Source organism: Macaca mulatta, chromosome X, assembly GCF_049350105.2.
Source record: "Macaca mulatta isolate MMU2019108-1 chromosome X, T2T-MMU8v2.0, whole genome shotgun sequence".
In the NCBI taxonomy this organism is placed as follows: Eukaryota; Metazoa; Chordata; class Mammalia; order Primates; family Cercopithecidae; genus Macaca; species Macaca mulatta.
In genome coordinates, this window is record NC_133426.1 from 71,894,370 (window position 1) to 71,918,053 (window position 23,684).

At 40.4% G+C, this 23,684-nt stretch overlaps 1 pseudogene; it reads left to right on the top strand.

The window, feature by feature from the left end:
- The first annotated feature begins 280 nt into the window (after positions 1-280).
- On the top strand, positions 281-14,471 carry LOC711957 (eukaryotic peptide chain release factor subunit 1 pseudogene; annotated as a pseudogene).
- Positions 14,472-23,684: the final 9,213 nt, after the last annotated feature.

A 23,684-nucleotide genomic window follows, 5' to 3' on the forward strand; every position in this document is an offset into this window, starting at 1 on the left:
CTATATATATAATATATTGTATTACATATGACATAATATATATGTAATTACATATGACATAATATATATGTAATTACATATATATTGTATACATATTTGAAAGAAGGTTCTTCCATGTGTGCACTGGAAGCTGGAGCCAACTGAAGGTCTCCGCATGGGAAAATGGGGAAAGTGATGGGGAGCTGGATCTGGACACGAGGAGCATTACTTCTATCAGGAGAGATGCAGATGCCAAGGCTATTTTGCCCAAGAATGAGAAACTGAAGCTGAGGAGCCAATGATGGCTGCAGAAAACCAAAGCCAAAAGTTGGCTGAGCAGAAGTGCAAAGAGCAGAGGCAGAGGGCCACTGTGGTGGTAAGGAACCTGCACCCACTGAGGCACACTCTGGCGGAGCTGCTGAGGCTGGAGGCCAGCACCTAGAACCAGGCTCATGACAGGGTGAGCAGCAAGCCCAGGCCAACGGAGCTCAGTCAGATGGGTGCAGCCCAGAGAAAGGACCAGGTTTCAGGAGCTCCAGGCCAACAGAGCTAGCCCCCTGCTGGCTATAAGGCAGCAGCTGACCCACCAGGTGCAGCTGGAAGGTGATGTGGGACACACATGTAGGCCGAGATGCCAAGAAGATGGCCGGCATCTTGAAGACCGTGGCCTGAGTCTGCTGGGCACCCTCCTATTTGGTCTTTTTGCCATGTTACGGGATAAGTGAAGAGAGCTGGTTGTGAGAACCAATAAAGTGCTCTATGAACTCCTTCCCTTGCGCCTCCAAGGGCTAGGGCTGGGCCGACTCTGGGAGAACTGCCCTCTCTCCCCTCAGGATGACAAGTCGTGTGCCCCAAGCTGGGGGCCTCCAAACTCCCATGCAGAGTGAAGATGACCAAAGTGGTGGGTTTGTGGGGGCTACACTTGCAGGAAACTTATGGCCTGCCAAGTCCTTGATTCTGTCACTAAACAGGTGTAGACGCACCCCACTCCTAGACTGCTGTATGGCTTCCTGGCTGTGTTAGATGCAGGAATCTGTGTAACTGTATGCGTTATTAACTATGAGAAAGGCGCCTGGGAGGGGACGGCCTGCTGTGCTGGGTTCTGCCACAAACCGCTGTCTTTTGCTTCAGCCTGAGTTTCTGCTGTGGCCCTGGTGGGGTCCAGGAGCACTCAGGCCTGTGAAGTCTGGAGCCAAGGGTGGCTCCGGGCTCTCCTGGCCTTGGAGTCTGCCCCTCAACCCCCTCTTAGTCACAAGGGTTAAGTTGGCACTTGTGAGCACCCCCCACCCTCCACTTGCTTTCTCACTTGTTGTACCCACTCCCTTTGCCTTGCTCCTGCCAGCTCTGAGCCCAGGACTCTCAAGATCTCACTTTGGTGATGTCAGAAGGGAGGGCCTTCTTGCACTGAGGAAATGTGGAGCAGGCCCAGTGGTGAAGCCTCTCAGCTGACTCAGAAGCAAGACGGATTGACGTTTGTTGTTAGAAGCCATTGGGATTTGGAGTTTGGTTGTTGGAGTGCAAATCACTGACTGGTCAGCCCTTGATTTCAGGATATGGAAAGTGAGAGGGCAGTGCGTTCCCAGCCCCCTGAGGCCCAGCTGGGGTTCCCCCTGCCCCAGCTCTCTCCTCAGGTGTCCCCCAGTGCTGTGTGGGACTTGCTGGCCCGTATCCTGCCGGGGGGCCTGGGTAGGACCACTCTCAGCTCTCAGGGTGGGGCCCAGTACCCTAAGCCTTCACAGGCTGCCTGGGGTGGGGTGGCGCTAGGTACCCCAGGACCTCCTGGCTCCAGGATGTGTGCCTGGACTCCCTGCTGATGTCCCTGTGTCATGAGCCCTCTATGGTCCTGACCTCCCATGGCACACCCACGTGCTCAGGGTTCAGAACCCCAGCAGTGTCCAGGAAGACTGCCCAATGAGAAGGTGGCCAAGAGGAATCTGAGCCTGTGTTTCCTCCATTCAGTCCTAGGGTCCTGGGCCCCTACTCCACAACAAGAGACTTGGTGGTGTCCACAGACACAGCGTGGACACCCTCCAAGGCACTTGACAAATAAGAAGGGACAGCAGTGGCTGGCTTGACTGCCTGGCAAGAGAGCACCAACCCTTCTGACAGAGGAATTCTCACTTAATTGAGATAAGTAGTTTAGAAAATTGAATTTATGATAAACCCATTTTTGCAATAAAGTGAATGTTAGGAACAAAGCCTGTCAAATGCACAGACAGCATAGCCTGATTGTCAGGGAGGCAGGGTGGGGGTGGCCTTCACTTTCTTCGCACTTTTCTGTATAGTCTGAATTTTTGTATAATGGATATGTATTCTGTGTTATTTTAAGAGGAAAACCTTCTAGTTTCCTAGTCTTCAAATGACTTCAGTCTGACTGTGGGCTGGTGTGGCTTGAAACTCCCCTTCTAGGGATGCTCCTGGGCTCAGGAGCTTCTGACTCCTGTCCAGAAACAGGTGCTTTCCCTTTGAGGTCCTACCTGAGAAAACAGGCCCCATGCAGCAGAGACTGCAGAGTCACGTGTGGACAATGTTGAGGAAAGAGGACTGGCTGGGCGTTGTCAGGGAAGACATTTAAACAAAGACTTAGAGAGACAGGGGCAGTGGGCATCCTGTCAACTGAGATAGACTCAGAATTGTCCCAAGAAAGTAGCCTAAGAAACCACAAATGTTGGGGGATGTCATCCTAGCATTTTTTTGCAAGTGCAAGAAACCCAAACACTCAGTGATGGGCTTGTGCTCAGACAGACAGGTTAATCCCTGCATCAGAAGAGCATTCTTGAGTTTATTTATCATCACTTATGTTAAACATGGTTATTAGCTGAGCACTGCTCCGTTCCAGCCACCATGTAGAGAGAGGGAATCTCTAGATAGAGGATGGAGTAGTCCCATCTTGCCCCAAAACAAATCATGTGCAGTCCCTTTGGACAAACATTGGGAGACTCCCTGGAATCAATAGATCTGAGTGAAGAAAAGTGTAGAATCTTTTCTATATATATATATATATATATATTTTTTTTTTGGTGTGTATTTTCTAATCTTTGTAGCATGAATATGAATTACTTGGTAATATAAGAAAAAATATAAATATATATATATTTGATTATTTTGTTTTGTTTTTATTTTTAAAATTTGTGTAAATTTATGGGATGCAAGTGTAATTTTGTTACATGCATGGACTGTGTAGTGGTGAAGTCAGGGCTTTTAGGGTAACCATTGCTCAAATAATGTACACTGTACCCGTTAAGTAATTGCTCATCATCCACCCCACCCAAAATATACCATATGAATTTACTTATCTTTTTCTGTATAGTTTTAAATTTTTTTTCTTACACTGGAGATTACAGTTAACATCTTACAATTAACATCTTTGTTGACCAGCCTGGGCAATAAAGTAAGACCCTATCTCAAAAAGCAAACAAACAACAAGAACAACACAAAAACAAAAAACAAAGAAACAAAAAACCTCAAAAATGCAGTAACAGGGACTTTTATATTTACCTATGCAGCTACTTTTACCATTGTTCTTTATTTGTTTGTATGATTTTGGGTTACTGTCTAGTGTTCTTTCATTTCAGGTTGAACAACTCCCTTATAATTTCTTTTAGGGTAGGTCTGTTAGTGACAAATTCCCTCAGTTTTTTGTTGCCTGAGAATGTCTTAATTTTGCCTTTATTTTTGAAGAACAAAAGTTTTGCTGAATGTAGAATTATTGGTTCATAGTTCCCCCCCCCTTTGGCACTTAAAATATATTATGCCCATCTTCTGAAGTCTATGGTTTCTGAAGAGAAATTGATTTGTTTCTCATTGAAGATCCCTTTTTCATTTGTGGGAAAGTCACTTTTCTCTTGCTGCTTTCAATATTTTCTCTTTGTCTTTGGCTTTTTACACTTTGATCATAACTTGTCTCAGTGTGGATATGTTTTAGCTTTTCCTGCTTGGAGTAAATTATGCTTCTTGGATGTGTAGATTCCTATCTTTCATGATTACTCAAGAAACTTTTGGACATTACTACTTTAAACATTCTTTTGCCCATTCATTTTATGTTCCCTTCTGGAGGTTTCACTATTCAAATGTTGGTATGCCTGATGGTTTCCCTCAGGTCTCTAAGACTCTATTTATTTTTATTTTTTCTTTGTATTTCTGTTCCTCTTACTGCACACTCTTGTTTGACCTATCTTCACCTTTACTGATTATTTCTTATACCAGCCCTAATCTACCATTGAGCTCCTCTAGTGAAGTCTTTATTTCTGTTATTTTACTTTTGTTCTCCAGATTTTGTATTTGTTTCTTTTTAAGAAATGACTTCTCTTTATTGATATTCTTTATTTGTTGAGACTTTGTTCTCCTGGTTTCCTTTTATTTATTTATTTATTTATTTATTTATTTATTTATTTATCCATGATTACTATAGCTCTTGGAGCTAGATTTTTTTTTTTTTTTTTTTTTTTTGAGATGGAGTCTTACTCTGTCACTCAGGCTGGAGTGCAGTGGCACGATCTTGGCTCACTGCAACCAACCTCCGCCTCCTGGGTTCAAGCGATTCTCCTGCCTCAGCCTCCCAAGTAGCTGGGACTACAGGTGCATGCCACCACATCCAGCTATTTTTTTGTATTTTTAGTAGAGATGGAATTTCACTGTGTTAGCCAGGGTCTCAATCTCCTGACATTGTGATCCACCTGCTTCCCATAGTGCTGGGATTAAAGGGGTGAGCCACCATGCCTGGCCAAAGAGAGGAGATTTAAAGCCTTTGTCCAATGCCTAGCCTTTCTCAGGGAATGTTTCTATTAATTTCTTCTTCTTCTTCTTCTTTTTTATACTGAGTGCACCTTTGCATGTCTCATAATTTATTGTTGAAATCTGAACATTTTATGTATTATGAAGTGGCAGCACTTGGTGTCAGATTATCCCTGTTCCCCTAAATTTGTTTTGCTGCTTGTTGTTACTTTTTAGTGACTTTTGTAAACCATTTTTTATAAAGCCTGTATTCTTTATGTGTGGCTACTGAAGTCTGCATTCTGTTAGCTTAGTGGACGCTCATATTTTGAAAGCATTTTCTTAAATGCCTGAAACTCACCCCTACAAAATACTCTCCCAGTCTTTGAATATGGACACTGTGTTGGGGCCCTCCTTCAATGCTTTGCTTTGAAGTCTGTTTTATCTGATATTAATGTTTACATAATATGCATTTTCCCCTAATTTTTGCCATACCTTTGTATTTAAGGTGAATTTCTTGTAAACCATAATTTTAAACATAATTCCCTCCCCCAAATCTCTCTCTTTTAATTGGTATATTTAGATGATTTACACATAAGGTAATTATTAATATATTAATGCTTATGTCTGCCACCTTATTATGTGTGCTCTACTAGTTTACGTTACTTCTCAATTCTTTTATTTGCCTTTTAATTTTTAACATCTTGTTGGTTAAGTAGAATATTTTGGATTACACCTTGATTTATTTATACCATTTTTTTCTTTCTCTTTAAAATATTACCTGCAACCAACTCACACCATATACTGTTTTTGAGTATACCACTTTGCATAGTTTTCTTTATAATTGCTTTAGAGATTACCATATGTATACTAACATATCACTGTGTACTGGTATCGGATTTTTAATACTAATATTAAATATAAAAACCTTGCTTCTACTTAGGTCATTTTATCCTGTGCATTCAAATAAAATATAACTGTCTAGGGGGCGGAGCAAGACGGCCTAATAGGAAGAGCTCCAGTCTCCAACTCCCAGCATGAGCGACACAGAAGACCGGTGATTTCTGCATTTTCAACTGAGGTACTGGGTTCATCTCACTGGGGAGTGCCGGACGATCGGTGCTGGTCAGCTGCTGCAGCCCGACCAGCGAGAGCTGAAGCAGGGCGAGGCATTGCCTCACCTGGGAAGCACAAGGGGGAAGGGAATCCCTTTTCCTAGCCAGGGGAACTGAGACAAACAACACCTGGAAAATCAGGTAACTCCCACCCCAATACTGCGCTTTAAGCAAACAGGCACACCAGGAGATCATATCCCACACCTGGTCGGGAGGGTCCCACACCCACGGAGCCTTCCTCATTGCTAGCACAGCAGTCTGCCATCTCGCGGCAAGGCAGCAGCGAGGCTGGGGGAGGGGCGCCCACCATTGCTGAGGCTTAAGTAGGTAAACAAAGCTGCTGGGAAGCTCGAACTGGGTGGAGCTCACAGCAGCTCAAGGAAACCTGCCTGTCTCTGTAGACTCCACCTCTGGGGACAGGGCAATAACAAACGCAGCCAAAACCTCTGCAGACGCAAACGACTCTGTCTGACAGCTTTGAAGAGAGCAGTGGATCTCCCAACACGGAGGTTGAGATCTGAGAAGGGACAGACTCCCTGCTTAAGTGGGTCCCTGACCCCTGAGTAGCCTAACTGGGAGACATCCCCCACTAGGGGCAGTCTGACACCCCACACCTCACAGGGTGGAGTACACCCCTGAGAGGAAGCTTCCAAAGCAAGAATCAGACAGGTACACTCGCTGTTCAGAAATATTCTATCTTCTGCAACCTCTGCTGCTGATACCCAGGAAAACAGGGTCTGGAGTGGACCTCAAGCAATCTCCAACAGACCTACAGCTGAGGGTCCTGACTGTTAGAAGGAAAACTATCAAACAGGAAGGACACCTACACCAAAACCCCATCAGTACATCACCATCATCAAAGACCAGAGGCAGATAAAACCACAAAGATGGGGAAAAAGCAGGGCAGAAAAGCTGGAAATTCAAAAAATAAGAGCGCATCTCCCCCGGCAAAGGAGCGCAGCTCATCGCCAGCAACGGATCAAAGCTGGACGGAGAATGACTTTGACGAGATGAGAGAAGAAAGCTTCAGTCCATCAAATTTCTCAGAGCTAAAGGAGGAATTACGTACCCAGCGCAAAGAAACTAAAAATCTTGAAAAAAAAGTGGAAGAATTGATGGCTAGAGTAATTAATGCAGAGAAGGTCATAAACGAAATGAAAGAGATGAAAACCATGACACGAGAAATACGTGACAAATGCACAAGCTTCAGTAAGCGACTCGATCAACTGGAAGAAAGAGTATCAGCGATTGAGGATCAAATGAATGAAATGAAGCGAGAAGAGAAACCAAAAGAAAAAAGAAGAAAAAGAAATGAACAAAGCCTGCAAGAAGTATGGGATTATGTAAAAAGACCAAATCTACGTCTGATTGGGGTGCCTGAAAGTGAGGGGGAAGATGGAACCAAGTTGGAAAACACTCTTCAGGATATCATCCAGGAGAACTTCCCCAACCTAGTAGGGCAGGCCAACATTCAAATCCAGGAAATACAGAGAACGCCACAAAGATACTCCTTGAGAAGAGCAACTGCAAGACACATAATTGCTAGATTCACCAAAGTTGAAATGAAGGAAAAAATCTTAAGGGCAGCCAGAGAGAAAGGTCGGGTTACTCACAAAGGGAAGCCCATCAGACTAACAGCAGATCTCTCGGCAGAAACTCTCCAAGCCAGAAGAGAGTGGGGGCCAATATTCAACATTCTTAAAGAAAAGAATTTTCAACCCAGAATTTCATATCCAGCCAAACTAAGTTTCATAAGTGAAGGTGAAATAAAATCCTTTACAGATAAGCAAATGCTTAGAGATTTTGTCACCACTAGGCCTGCCTTACAAGAGACCCTGAAGGAAGCACTAAACATGGAAAGGAACAACCGGTACCAGCCATTGCAAAAACATGCCAAAATGTAAAGACCATCGAGGCTAGGAAGAAACTGCATCAACTAACGAGAAAAATAACCAGTTAATATCATAATGGCAGGATCAAGTTCACACATAACAATCTTAACCTTAAATGTAAATGGACTAAATGCTCCAATTAAAAGACACAGACTGGCAAACTGGATAAAGAGTCAAGACCCATCAGTCTGCTGTATTCAGGAGACCCATCTCACACGCAGAGACATACATAGGCTCAAAATAAAGGGATGGAGGAAGATTTACCAAGCAAATGGAGAACAAAAAAAAGCAGGGGTTGCAATACTAGTCTCTGATAAAACAGACTTTAAACCATCAAAGATCAAAAGAGACAAAGAAGGCCATTACATAATGGTAAAGGGATCAATTCAACAGGAAGAGCTAACTATCCTAAATATATATGCACCCAATACAGGAGCACCCAGATTCATAAAGCAAGTCCTTAGAGACTTACAAAGAGACTTAGACTCCCATACAATAATAATGGGAGACTTCAACACTCCACTGTCAACATTAGACAGATCAACGAGACAGAAAGTTAACAAGGATATCCAGGAATTGAACTCATCTCTGCAGCAAGCAGACCTAATAGACATCTATAGAACTCTCCACCCCAAATCAACAGAATATACATTCTTCTCAGCACCACATCGTACTTACTCCAAAATCGACCACGTAATTGGAAGTAAAGCACTCCTCAGCAAATGTACAAGAACAGAAATTAAAACAAACTGTCTCTCAGACCACAGTGCAATCAAACTAGAACTCAGGACTAAGAAACTCAATCAAAACTGCTCAACTACATGGAAACTGAACAACCTGCTCCTGAATGACTACTGGGTACATAACGAAATGAAGGCAGAAATAAAGATGTTCTTTGAAACCAATGAGAACAAAGATACAACATACCAGAATCTCTGGGACACATTTAAAGCAGTGTGTAGAGGGAAATTTATAGCACTAAATGCCCACAAGAGAAAGCAGGAAAGATCTAAAATTGACACTCTAACATCACAATTAAAAGAACTAGAGAAGCAAGAGCAAACACATTCGAAAGCTAGCAGAAGGCAAGAAATAACTAAGATCAGAGCAGAACTGAAGGAGATAGAGACACAAAAAACTCTCCAAAAAGTCAATGATTCCAGGGTTGGTTTTTTGAAAAGATCAACAAAATTGACAGACCACTAGCAAGACTAATAAAGAAGAAAAGAGAGAAGATTCAAATCGACGCAATTAAAAATGATAAAGGGGATATCACCACAAACCCCACAGAAATACAAACTACCATCAGAGAATACTATAAACACCTCTACGCAAATAAACTGGAAAATCTAGAAGAAATGGATAATTTCCTGGACACTTACACTCTTCCAAGACTAAACCAGGAAGAAGTTGAATCCCTGAACAGACCAATAGCAGGCTCTGAAATTGAGGCAATAATTAATAGCCTACCAACCAAAAAAAGTCCAGGACCAGATGGATTCACAGCTGAATTCTACCAGAGGTACAAGGAGGAGTTGGTACCATTCCTTCTGAAACTATTCCAATCAATAGAAAAAGAGAGAATCCTCCCTAACTCATTTTATGAGACCAACATCATCCTGATACCAAAGCCTGGCAGAGACACAACAAAAAAAGAGAATTTTAGACCAATATCCCTGATGAACATCGATGCAAAAATCCTCAATAAAATACTGGCAAACCGGATTCAGCAACACATCAAAAAGCTTATCCACCATGATCAAGTGGGCTTCATCCCTGGGATGCAAGGCTGGTTCAACATTCGCAAATCAATAAACATAATCCAGCATATAAACAGAACCAAAGACAAGAACCACATGATTATCTCAATAGATGCAGAAAAGGGTTTTGACAAAATTCAACAGCCCTTCATGCTAAAAACGCTCAATAAATTCGGTATTGATGGAACGTACCTCAAAATAATAAGAGCTATTTATGACAAACCCACAGCCAATATCATACTGAATGGGAAAAAACTGGAAAAATTCCCTTTGAAAACTGGCACAAGACAGGGATGCCCTCTCTCACCACTCCTATTCAACATAGTGTTGGAAGTTCTGGCTAGGGCATTTAGGCAAGAGAAAGAAATCAAGGGTATTCAGTTAGGAAAAGAAGAAGTCAAATTATCCCTGTTTGCAGATGACAGGATTGTATATTTAGAAAACCCCATTGTCTCAGCCCAAAATCTCCTTAAGCTGATAAGCAACTTCAGCAAAGTCTCAGGATACAAAATTAATGTGCAAAAATCACAAGCATTCTTATACACCAGTAACAGACAAACAGAGAGCCAAATCAGGAATGAACTTCCATTCACAATTGCTTCAAAGAGAATAAAATACCTAGGAATCCAACTTACAAGGGATGTAAAGGACCTCTTCAAGGAGAACTACAAACCACTGCTCAGTGAAATCAAAGAGGACACAAACAAATGGAAGAACATACCATGCTCATGGATAGGAAGAATCAATATAGTGAAAATGGCCATACTGCCCAAGGTCATTTATAGATTCAATGCCATCCCCATCAAGCTACCAATGAGTTTCTTCACAGAATTGGAAAAAACTGCTTTAAAGTTCATATGGAACCAAAAAGAGCCCGCATCTCCAAGACAATCCTAAGTCAAAAAAACAAAGCTGGAGGCATCACGCTACCTGACTTCAAACTATACTACAAGGCTACAGTAACCAAAACAGCATGGTACTGGTACCAAAACAGAGATATAGACCAATGGAACAGAACAGAGTCCTCAGAAATAATACCACACATCTACAGCCATCTGATCTTTGACAAACCTGAGAGAAACAAGAAATGGGGAAAGGATTCCCTATTTAATAAATGGTGCTGGGAAAATTGGCTAGCCATAAGTAGAAAGCTGAAACTGGATCCTTTCCTTACTCCTTATACGAAAATTAATTCAAGATGGATTAGAGACTTAAGTGTTAGACCTAATACCATAAAAATCCTAGAGGAAAACCTAGGTAGTACCATTCAGGACATAGGCATGGGCAAAGACTTCATGTCTAAAACACCACAAGCAACGGCAGCAAAAGCCAAAATTGACAAATGGGATCTCATTAAACTAAAGAGCTTCTGCACAGCAAAAGAAACTACCATCAGAGTGAACAGGCAACCTACGGAATGGGAGAAAATTTTTGCAATCTACTCATCTGACTAAGGGCTAATATCCAGAACCTACAAAGAACTCAAACAAATTTACAAGAAAAAAACAAACAACCCCATCAAAAAGTGGGCAAAGGATATGAACAGACATTTCTCAAAAGAAGACATTCATACAGCCAACAGACACATGAAGAAATGCTCATCATCACTGGTCATCAGAGAAATGCAAATCAAAACCACAATGAGATACCATCTCACACCAGTTAAAATGGCGATCATTAAAAAGTCAGGAAACAACAGGTGCTGGAGAGGATGTGGAGAAATAGGAACACTTTTACACTGTTGGTGGGATTGTAAACTAGTTCAACCATTATGGAAAACAGTATGGCGATTCCTCAAGGATCTAGAACTAGATGTACCATATGACCCAGCCATCCCATTACTGGGTATATACCCAAAGGATTATAAATTATGCTGCTATAAAGACACATGCACACGTATGTTTATTGCAGCACTATTCACAGTAGCAAAGACTTGGAATCAACCCAAATGTCCACCAGTGACAGATTGGATTAAGAAAATGTGGCACATATACACCATGGAATACTATGCAGCCATCAAAAAGGATGAGTTTGTGTCCTTTGTAGGGACATGGACGCAGCTGGAAACCATCATTCTTAGCAGACTATCACAAGAACAGAAAACCAAACACCGCATGTTCTCACTCATAGGTGGGAACTGAACAATGAGATCACTTGGACTCAGAAAGGGGAACATCACACACAGGGGCCTATCATGGGGAGGGGGGCGGGGGGAGGGATTGCATTGGGAGTTATACCTGATGTAAATGACGAGTTGATGGGTGCAGCACACCAACATGGCACAAGTATACATATGTAACAAACCTGCACGTTATGCACATGTACCCTACAACTTAAAGTATAATAATAATAAATAAATTTAAATAAATAAATAAATAAATATACAAAAAAAAATAAAAATAAAATATAACTGTCTTAAATACTTACTGTGCATATATTGAGTACCATATCACATAGTGTTATAATTTTCGCTTCAATCTTCAGATAAGATTTAAAAACTCAAGAGAAGTAAGATTATCTCTTGCTATTACACCTCTTTTTTGTATTCCTATGTTCTTCCTTTTCTGAAGTTCCAAGCCTTCTTCTGTTATAATTTCCTTTCTAAGAAAGTTTAAAGAACTTCTTTTAGCTATTTTTTAAGGATAGATTTGCTAGCAACAAATTCTGTTTATTTTTCTTCATCTGAGAATGTCTCGATTTACCCTTCATTCCTGACAGATATTTTTGCTGGATATACAATTTGTGTTTGACAAGTCCTTTCTTTCAGCACTTAAAATATGTTGTTACTTATTTCTGGCCTTTATGGTTTTAGATGAGAAATACATTTTCGTTTGGATTAGTATCATCCTAGAGGAAATGTGTTGTTTGTCTCTGGCTGCTTTCAAGATGTTTTCTTTATATTTAGTTTTCAGAAGCTAAATATCACGTGTCTTGACATGTGTTTCTTTGGATTTATCCTATTTGCAATTCACTGAACTTCTTGAATCTGTGGGTTTATGTGTTTCACCAAATTTGGGAAGTTTTCAGCCAGTATTTTTTTTTGAGTATTCTCTCAGCCATACTCCCCTTTACTTCTGGAACTCTGGTAATACGAACTTTTATATCTATATTTTTTATACATTCTCACACGTCCCTCAGGTCCTCTTCTTTTTTAAAAATTCTATTTACCCCCGTTGTTAAGATTGAATAAATTCTATTTATCTGTCTTCAAATTTACTGATTCTATCCTCTGTCATCTCGACTCTACTATTAAGCCCATCGAGTAATTTAAAAAAATTTGCTTATTGCCTTTTTATGTTCTATAATTTCCATTTGTTATTTTAAAATATAACTTGAATTTCTTTTCTGACATTTTCTTTTTTTTTCATTTATTTCAAGGAAATTTGTAAGTCCTTATTAAAGCAATTGTATGATGGATACCTTAAAATCCTTGTAAGGCAATTCTAACATCTCTATCAACTCAGTGTTGGCATCTATTGATTGTCTTTTCTTATTCAAATTGTGGTTTTCCTGGTTGTTGGTATGATGAGTGATTTTTTATTGTATTCCAAACATTCTGGAAATTATACTGTGAGATGTTTAATTACACTTAACATTATTTTAAAGCACATAGTCTCTATGTTGAAGTAGCACAAGAGCTGGATATGTTCAGCTTCCTGTTGGCCTCACTGACACCAGGGAGTATGGAAGTGGAGCGCTGAATCATGCCGCTTTGTTGCTGCATGGTAAAAATGGAAGCTCAGTTTCTAGTTGGACCCTGCTGACAATGGGGAATGGTGGGGGAGTTGTCTTAGTTTAGGTTGCCATAACAAAGTACTATATACTGCGTGGTTTAAAAAAAAAAACAAATGCTCTGAGTGACAAAATTATTAGCAGACGAGTTTGGAATTGCATCTAACATTGAGTCATGAATAAACTGTCTTTCAGTCCTGGGAGCCATTACATCTGTACAACAAAGGCTCAAACTTTATAACAAAGTACCTTCAAATGGTCTGGTTGTTTACTGTGGAACAACTGTAACAGAAGAAGGAAAGGAAAAGAAAGTCAACATTGACTTTGAACCTTTCAAACCAATTAATACATCATTGTACTTGTGTGACAACAAATTCCATACAGAGGCTCTTATAGCACTACTTTCAGATTATAGCAAATTTGGCTTTATTGTAATAGATGGTAGTGGTGCAGTTTTTGGCACACTCCAAGGAAACACAAGTCCTGCACAAATTCATTGTGGATCTCCCAAAGAAACACGGTAAAGGAGGTCAGTCATCCCTGTGTTTTGCCTCTTTAAGAATGGAAAAGCGATACAACTACGTTTGGAAAGTAGCAGAGACTGCTGTGTAGCTGTTTATTTCTGGAGACAAAGTGAATGTGACTGGTCTAGTTTTAGCTGGATCCGCTAACTTTAAAACTGAACTAAGTCAATCTGATATATTTGATCAAAAGTTGCAATAAAAGTTTTAAAGTTAGTTTGTATATCCTATGGTGGTGAAAATGGATTCAACTAAGCTATTGAGTTATCTACTGAAGTCCTCTCCAATGTGAAATTCATTCAAGAGAAGAAATTAATAGGACGATAGTTTGATAAAATCAGCCATGACATGGGCAAGTACTGTTTTGACATTGAAGATTCGCTAAAGGCTTTGAAAATGGGAGCTGTAGAGACTCTAATAGTCTTTGAAAATCTGGATAATGAGATATGTTCTTCATTGACAAAGCACAGAAGAGGAGAAAATTCTCTAACTCCAGAGCAAGAAAAGGATACATCTCATTTCATAGACAAAGAGACTGGATGGGAACATGAGCTTATTGAGAGCATACCCCTGTTGGAATGGTTTGCTAACAACTATAAAAAATGTGGAGCTACGTTGGAAATTGTCACAGATAAATCACAAGAAATGTCTCAGTTTGTGAAAGGATTTGGTAGAAGTGCAGGTATCTTGTGGTACCGAGTAGATTTCCAGGGAATAGAATACCAGGAGACGATGAATTTTTTTTACCTTAGTGACTAGTAGATAGTCAGCAAAACGTGCCTCACCCTCCAACATCCAACCCAAGGAGCATACCCATGGTCGAATCCAAACATATCCCTGCCTCACAATTGGAACATTTTCGGAATTTAATCCATGAGCATTGGATATTGAAAAGAAAACCGAAACAAAACCAGACCCAATCCTACACTTTGGTTTGTCATGGTGTTAACACAGCAGCCTACAACTAAGTTCCTAAATGCACCTTTGGACTAGTGTAAAAAGGAATCCCAGTTTTCACTTTACTTGGTAGTAAAATTGGTTGCTCTTGTATTTTATGAAAAAAAAAATCTTTTTTTTAACCTTCATACGTAGAAGCAAAAATACTTTAATTGTTGTAAACTTTCAAAAGTTAATAGAAGTGAGATCAGACTGGTTTGTTTCTTATTTTGATTGGAGAAAAATTAAATTATTGCATTTTGTAGTGACCCATTTACATGGCATTCTCAGCTTAGACTGCATAAGAAAAAATATATGTGGTGAAATGTTGGAACCATTTCTCTCTTGGTCTCTGTTTGATGTTGAAAGGGTGAGCTAATAGGAGGCAATTTCAACTTCACTCCCTCACGCTACCCACTCCCCTGCCAGTCTGGCAGTTTCAAGGATGCAAATTGCATTGCAAAATCAAACTGACCCCTGAAGTATTTGGGACAATGCACTGTTTGCTTCCATTTGTTTGGCAGACACATTTGTGCCAGCATTTGGGAGCCCTTTGAATCAATTGTTTTGACAAGGGTCCTTATAACCTTAGCCTACTAGAAACCAGTTTGGGATGGATATGATGGGGCTTCTGTCTGCTGCCGGGATTGGGAGAAATAAAACATGCAATCTAAGTGGAAATGAAGAAATTTAAAGATGATTTTATTTTGTTAGGGCCAATTCTCGTTTAAAGGGAGGTGGGCGTGTTTTCCTTGTGTTGGATGGCATGAAATTATGTGAATGTTTTGATTTATTAAACTGAACTGCAAGGTTTTTCACAGAAACGACAGACATGTATAACTACATGTAATTATAAACTCCTGACCTCCTGGTGGGGTTGGGACATCTGTTTCAAATGTGGGACTTACAATCACCTCTCACATGAGAAATTAGGGGCAGGTGGAAAGGGATAGGACACAGCTCTGGCACCATGGACTTAAGACTATTTTGGATTCAAGAGTTGGCCTGAAACCTTGAAGCTTATGCTTCACATCTGGGCTATAAGTCAGACTTGAACCCAGTTGACATGCATGCCATGCTTGATGTGGTGACAGCTAACAAAGTGTATAGTATGTGCCCAGTGGTAGCAATGGAAAAAAGTATAATGAATGGACTTTGAAGGACCAAAGTCAATTGATATCACTTCCACACTGACTAGGATAGTGGGGTGCATTTGGTTTTCAAACTGGGTACTTTTAACACTTTAGTGCCTGACTGCTGTTCTTTGCTGACTTGACTTAGTCACTCGTAACTTTATTGATCTGAACCAGCATCTTGTTCCCAGGTTACAGATCTTTCCAATAATCCTATTTCACTTAAATGAAGGGAGTATGTCTTAAATGTAAAGCTTCTGGTTCTCACACTGTACTCTGAGGTCCAAATGACTGTCTGTTAATGAGTAACCTGATGTCTCAACCCCCAGTGAGAGGAGTTGATTATTTGGTGTTCACCAACATGGGAGACAGTTTACTGGAACAAGCTTTTTTTTTTTTTTTTTTTTTTTGCTTTGGGCTCTGCTATTTGTTTGTAGAACACCCAAGAGTGAGTAAAAACGCTCTCTTCACAGAAGTATCTTAGGATTTTGCCATTGTAAATGGGTCTGAAGTGATATGACAAGACCAGAGAAATTGGAGGTAAATTTACATTTTTGAATATGCTTGTTGTTTCACATGATACATTTAGGGTATGAGGCTCCTTTTGTAGATTTAATTTTTACTATTTAAGTTTGGAAATGATGCCTAACTTTTGTATTTCTTTAATCAATGTGTTCTCTTTGGTGATATATATTGCATGATATATTGATGTTTGTATTAATATATACTGACATGTATTACACTTACACATACAAACACATAAATAAGAGGGGGTGAAAATTGTAGCCTTTGCATTCTCTATAGCTTCTTCAGAGAGATCCTAAGCAGCAAAATCTTGGTGTTGTGATGTACAGAAATGGAAAAGAATATTAAACCATATTTAAGAATTAAACATGCTTATTTCTCACAGTTCTGGAGGCTGGGAGTCTGAGAAGAGGGTATCAGCCTGGTCGGGTTCTGGTGAGGGCCCTTTTCCAAGTTGTAGACAGTTGACTTCTACTTGTATCCTCACATGGGGTAAGAGAGTGATCTAGTTCTCTGGCCTTTTATAAGAACACTAATCTCACTTGTGTGGGCTCCACCTTCACGACCTAATTACTTTCCAAAGGTGCCACCTCCAAATATCATCAGATTAGAGATTATACATCAACATATGAATGGTGGGGGAGGACACACACATTCAGTTCATAATAGGAAAGAACAAGAATGGTCAGTATCCCTGCTTCAAACTGCCTTGTTTAGTCTTTTTGCTGCTGGGTGGATGTATAGGTTTAGCTCTTCACTAGGTCCCAGTAAAACTAGGCATTTGGTGATAATAGATTGCTGACTAGCACCAACTCTCACTGCTTTTTTCAGTCACATGTTGTTGGATTCAGGTGGATAGTCAGCTCTCCATTAGGCCTTGATGACTTGGGGTTGAGAGGATTAACTGTAGTGATAACTAGCCTCTATGCCTTAAACCACCTCACCTCCTATGTCTCTTTGCTGCTGGGTAGGGTTGAAGTTTCAGCTGATTGTTGGACCCCACTGACTCTACTCTGGTGGGAAAATTGAAGCACTGCCTGCTTTTTCCAGGAGAGTTATAGAAGTTCAACTCTTCTCTCAGTCACAACAATATGACCCTGGCAGGGATTTCCATTGCCTTTTGATCCAGAAACCCTTTACTCTACATACATCTCCAGCAATACATATGCATACATAATGTTAGACATCTTAGCTTTGTTTGCAATTGAAAATATTACAATCAGCCTAAGTGCTGATACATAGAACAATGGTTGAGTAAACTATAGTACATCCACAAAATGGAGTATTATACATTTGTAAAAGAAAAAGAATGAGGAGTATCTGGATGATTTCTTATGGAGTGATTCTAGAATGTTAACTAAAAAATCAGACTGCAAAAAAACCTACAGTATGCTACTTTATGTTTAAGAAGAAAAAAGGTAATAAGAAAATATACATACATCTGTTCATTCATGCAAAATGAAACACAGAAAGGATAAACCAAAAATTAATGAGAATGATTACCTCTGAAGGTAGGTGAGAATTGGGTGGAAACGATTAGGAATTAGAACAAGATGCAAAGAATGGGTGGCATTTCTCTGAATATAATTTTTTGTATAGTTCTGACCTTTCAAACCATGTTGATGTTTCACATTCTCAAAAATAAAACAAAATTCACAAACATGGAGGTTTAAAAATAGAATATAAATGGAAACAAATGAATATAAAAGTATTTCAGATGAATAAAAAGACTAGAATAAACAGAGGAAAAACAAATTAACCCAAGTAAGTTTTGAACACAGTAATTTGACTATATTCTCTATAAAGACAAAAAATGTGTAAACAAATATTGGATTCCAGTTAATAGGTTTGTTTTGCAGTTATGAATTAGCATTCCCAAATTGCTTTGTGTATGTACAAATTATGAATATGTTGTGGATAATGTAAAGTAGTTTCCTCATTCTTGAAGACAGGAATTAAAAATATAGAAAAAGGAAGGTTAAATAAACCTCATGGTGTTGGAATGGAATTGGATACGTAAGAATAGCTTATGGTTTATTTCATACATATTGCTTATAAAATATATATGTATATACTTAAACACATTTTTTGTGTGTGTGTATGTGTGTATCTGCATGCATGTGTATGATAGGACTGCCCACTGAGAATAACTAGAAGCATTGACATTACAGTAGCAGTAAGCACACCTTGCACCCAAATCTGGATTTCTACATACAGACAGTCCCTCACTTATGATGGTTCAATTTTCCATTTTTGACTTTATGAGGGGCTTACTGGAGTACTAAATGCATTTTTGACTTACGATATTTTTGACTTACATGGGTTTATTGGGATGTAACCCCATCATAAGTCGAGGGACGTCTATACCATTCTCCACTAAATTGAACCAGGGAACCTTGGATAAATGGCTTATTTCAGTCCTAGAACCAAGGAAACACAAGAGCCTAGAACATCTTTTTGTGCTAGAAATTAAGGGAGTATCAAAGAATGATAAGGGCATGTCAAAAGGACACATGAGCCAGTTTGAAAGGGGTCCCACTGACCAAATCTGAGATACTTTAAGCATCAAATATATTTTAGAATCTGTTTATCTGAAAATAGTTTGTTGTCATTTGGATTGCATTGAACGTATACATCAAATGGGAGGTTTTGACATCTTAACAATATTGAATCTTCCAATTCATAATTGTGAAATTTCTTTCCTTTTATTTTGAAGATATAAATCTTTTTTATTTTTTCACAAATGTTTTGTAGTTTTTCATAAGCACATTATATACGTATTTTGTGAGACTTACACATATTTTATCATTTTTATGCTATTCAAAATAGTATTGCTTTAAGATTTTCAAATTCTAACTGTTCATTGCTAGTATATGAGAAAGAATTTGACAGTTATAGATTGACCTTGTATCCTGTGACATTGCTATAATTGCTTATATTCACAGGAGAGTTTTGTTTATAAATCCTTTAGATTTTTCTATACAGAATTATGTTATCTGCAAATAAAGACAATTTTACTTCTTCCTTTCCAATCTGTATATCTTTCATTTCTTTTTCATGTCTTAGTTCACTAGCTAGAGCTTCTAGTATAATATTGACAAGTAGTGAGAGAGCACATCTTTGCTTTGCCTTAAGGCAAGAGCATACTTGGCAAGTTCATGGAAGAGTAAGGAGACCCTAAAATTGATTGCACATGTAACAATGCTCTGTTTTAATCTTCCTTTTTCTGGATCTGGATCTAATTGCAAGGCTTGATTTAATCTATTTTAAATGTGCTTATTTATAGAAAGGGCCTCACCCAGGACCTAGCACAAAATGGTGACAATTTTCTTCAATTGCCATTTTAAAAATTAAGCCCATCTTTCACTTTGGGTCTTTTCTGATGCCTGTTTCATGTCCCAGATTGAGGTCACCTGCAGATATTAAAGTGCTTCTTCCATATCTATATTCAAGTCCAGTATAAGCATGCTTCTCAAATCCAGCCAAATATAAAACCTTTCAAGTTACCATCAAACAGTTGCCCTCTTTGGATACTGCATTTAACCAGTTACAATGGCACTTGACTGGTCTTGTAGTTTCATATTTCATAAGTTTATCCACAAGACTATCTCGAGTTTGTCAAATATCTGGTTTAATTCCCATACAAGTCTTCTCTTGGCAATCCTGTGGAAGAGGTTGCCTTTGTCTGATGGGTTGCTGTAACAAAATACTATAGGCTGGGTGGCTGGCTTCAGCAACAGATATTTATTTCTCACGATTACCGAGGCTGGGATGTCTGAAATCAGGGAGCCAGTAAGGTGGGGTCCTGATGAGGGCTATCTTCCTGGCTTGCAAACAGATGACTGGCTTCTCACTATGTCCTCACATGGGAGGGAGAAAGCCAGAGGAGGGGGCTGGGGAGACAGAACCAATGAATGAGCTCTGTTCTCTTCCTCTTCTAATAAGGGCATTAATTCTATCATGAGGATTATATCCTTATGATCTCATCCAACCTAATTACCTCCAAAGGTCCCATCTCCAAATGTCACCATATTGGAGTATAGGGCTTCAATGTGTAAATTTTGGAGTGACACAAGCTAGTCCACAACAGGGGTAAATTAATCTCATCTGACATGTCTGAGTCTCTGCCACAGGGCTCAGGCCATTCAGCATAATCCAGTTTCTAAACATTTCCTGAAAGCCTATGGTAGGGCTAGAAACTGCAGAGATATGTAGAGGGACCCATGAACTGGATTGTGTGTTAGAATACCTGGGTTACAGCCTTGACTGCTTCAATCTTGCTGGCAAAATTGAGGGAAGTCACGTTGCTGAGCCTCACTTTCTTTGTAAAGGGAATAAGCCATACTTTCCTCAAAGTTATGAGAATTAAATGAGCAAAGACTGACTGGCTGAAATCAGTAAGGCAAAATTTGTAATATATAGGTGTAAACTTCATATTTAGATTAAAAAATAAATTCTGAAGATGGCTTACTATAAACAGCTAGTATGCACTGTTCTCATAGAGAGAAATAGAAGGAGTGAGTAAATACAGCACCTTTAACTGTACTTCTGGGTACATGCATTGGGATTCATCAAGGAAACAAAGCTGGACCAAAGATGGCTGACTAGAAGCAGCAAGGACTCTTGGCTCTCATGGAGAGAAATGAAAGGGGCAAGTAAAGACAGCAATTTCAACTGAAACATTCACGTTCTCACATTGAGACTGATCAGGGAAAGAGCTCAACCCATGGAGAAAGGAGAAAAGCAAAGCAGGGCGACAGTCTACTCGGGAGCAACATGGAGCCAAGGGAACCTCTCCCTGCCCAGGGAAGCAGTGAATGAATATGTGATCCCTAGCAACCACACTTCTCCCATGGACCTTTGCAACCCTTGGGTCAGGAGATCCCCTCATGAATCCACTCCACCAGGACTTGGTCTGACACACAAAGCTGCATGAAGTCTCTGCTGAGCAACTGCCCAGGTGTGCACAGAGTCCCAGGAGCTTTACATACTCTAGCGCCAGGATCCCTGGTCAGAGTGATTGCAACTCAGGCAAGGTGGGAGGTTGAACCTCCACACACACCCCTAGGAAGGGAGTTGAATCCCAGAGGCCAAGTAGTGTCGGCCTGTGATTCCCACTTCCTTGGCACCTCACAGGATAAGACCCACTGGTTTGGATTTCCAGCCAGCCCTCTGGCAATGGTGTTTTGCCTACCTGGGATGGGATGGAGTTCCCAGGGGTGGGAGCAGGCAGCTATCTTTTCTGTTTGGACAACTGGGGACTGACGGGACCTCCCAGCACAGCACAACTGCTCTACCAAAACATGGCCAGACTGCTTCTTTAAGTGGGACCTGATCCATTCTTCATCTTAGGGCAGGGCCTCCCAACCAAGGCCTCTAGCCAACTCCACCCATATTCTCTGGCAGACAGAGTTTTGATTTCTCCCTGGGATGGAGTGTGGAGGAGTAGGGAAGGGCCATTATCTTTGCTGTTTGGACAACTCAGTCATTCCAGTCTCTTGGCTTAGGAAAGTTCAAACCATCTGAGGGCAGAAGTGGTACCCCAGCATGACACAACTGCTCTACAAAAGCATGGCCAGACTGCTTCTTTAAGCAGGTGCCTGATCTGTTCCTCCTCACTGAGAAGAACTTCCCAACCAGGGTCTTCAGCCACTCCCACTGATGTTCTCTGGCTGACAAGGGTTTGGAAACTTCCTGGGACAGAGTTACTAGAGAGAGTGGCAGGCTGCCCTCTTTGCTGTTTCCACAATTTAGCCATTCCAGCTTCCAAGTTTTGGAGAGCCCAACACCATGAGGGGCAGAAATGGTATCCCAGCATAGCTCAGCTGTTCTACAAAAGTGAGGCTAGACTGCTTCTTCAAGTGGGTCCCTGATCCTGTTTCTACTGGCTGGGTGAGACCTTTCAACCAGGGTCTCCAGTCACCTCCTACAGGTGGGTTCAGGCTGGCAATAGATTTGTACCCCCCTGGGACAGAGCTCCAAGAAGAAGGGGCAGGCTGCCATCTTTGCTGTTTCACAACCTTAACTGATGATACCTCCAGGTACTAGAAAATCTGAGGTGACTATGTTCTGGAATGGATGACCAGCAAACCGTAGTATCACTACAGTAAAGGTCAGACCGTTAAAAGGGAACCCTCCCTTCAAAAACCCCATTCAAAGGCTAATCTCAAATATTGAAGGTAGATAAGCCCACAAAGATGAAAAAGAATCAGTGCAAGAATATGGAAAACTCAAAAACCCGGAGTGCCGTCTCTCCTCCAAATGACCACATCACCTCTCCAGATAGGGTTCAAAATGGGGCTGAGGCTGACATGGCTGAAATAACAGAAGTAGACCTCAGCATATGGATAAAAGTGAACTTCGCTGATCTCAAGGAGCACGTTCTAACTCAATGCAAGGAAGCTAAAAATCACAATAAAACATTGTAGGAGCTGACAAAACAGCTAGGATAGAGAAGGGCATAACCGGTCTGATGGAGCTGAAAAACACAATACAAGAATTTCATAATGCATTTGTACATATTAATAGCAGAATAGACCAAGTGGAGGAAAGAATCTCAGAGCTTAAAGACTGTCTTTCTGAAATAAGACAGGCAGACAAGAATAGAGGAAAAAAAGATTGAAAAGGAATACACAAAACCTCTGAGAAATATGGTATTACGTAAAGAGACCGATTCTATGACTGATTGGTCATAGACGTTTTCCAAAGTATGAAATATTTTGCTCTTTCAGGGGAGAATGGAACCAATTTGGAAAATATATTTCAGGATATCATCTATAAGAACTTCCCCAACCTTGTTAGATAGGCCAACATTCAAATTTGGGAAATGCAGAGAACCCCAGTAAAATATTTCATGAGAAGATTATCTCCAAGACACATAATTATCAGATTCTCCAAAACTGAAATGAAAGAAAAAATGTTAAGGGCAGCCAGAGAGAAAGGCCAGGTCACTTACAAAGGGAAGCCCATCAGACTGATGCATTGAGAAGCAGACTTCTCGGTGGAAACCCTACAAGCCAGAAGACATTGGGGGTCAATATTTAACATTCTTAAAGAAAATCAATTCCAACCCACAGTTTCATATCTGGCCAAACCAAGCTTCATAATTGAAGGAGAAATAAAATCCTTTTCAGACAAGCAAATGCTGAGGAAATTCACTGCCATCAGACCTGCCGTACAAGAGCTCCTTAAGGAATGATAGACGTAGACATCAGAATGTGGATAAATATGGAAAGGAAAAACCACTACCAGCCATCAAGAAAATAACTCAACCCATGGAGGATGGAGAAAAGCAAGGCAGGATGACTGCCCACCCAGAAACAACACAGAGGCAGAGAAGCCACCCCCGCCCAGGAAAGCAGTGAGTGAGTGAGTGACC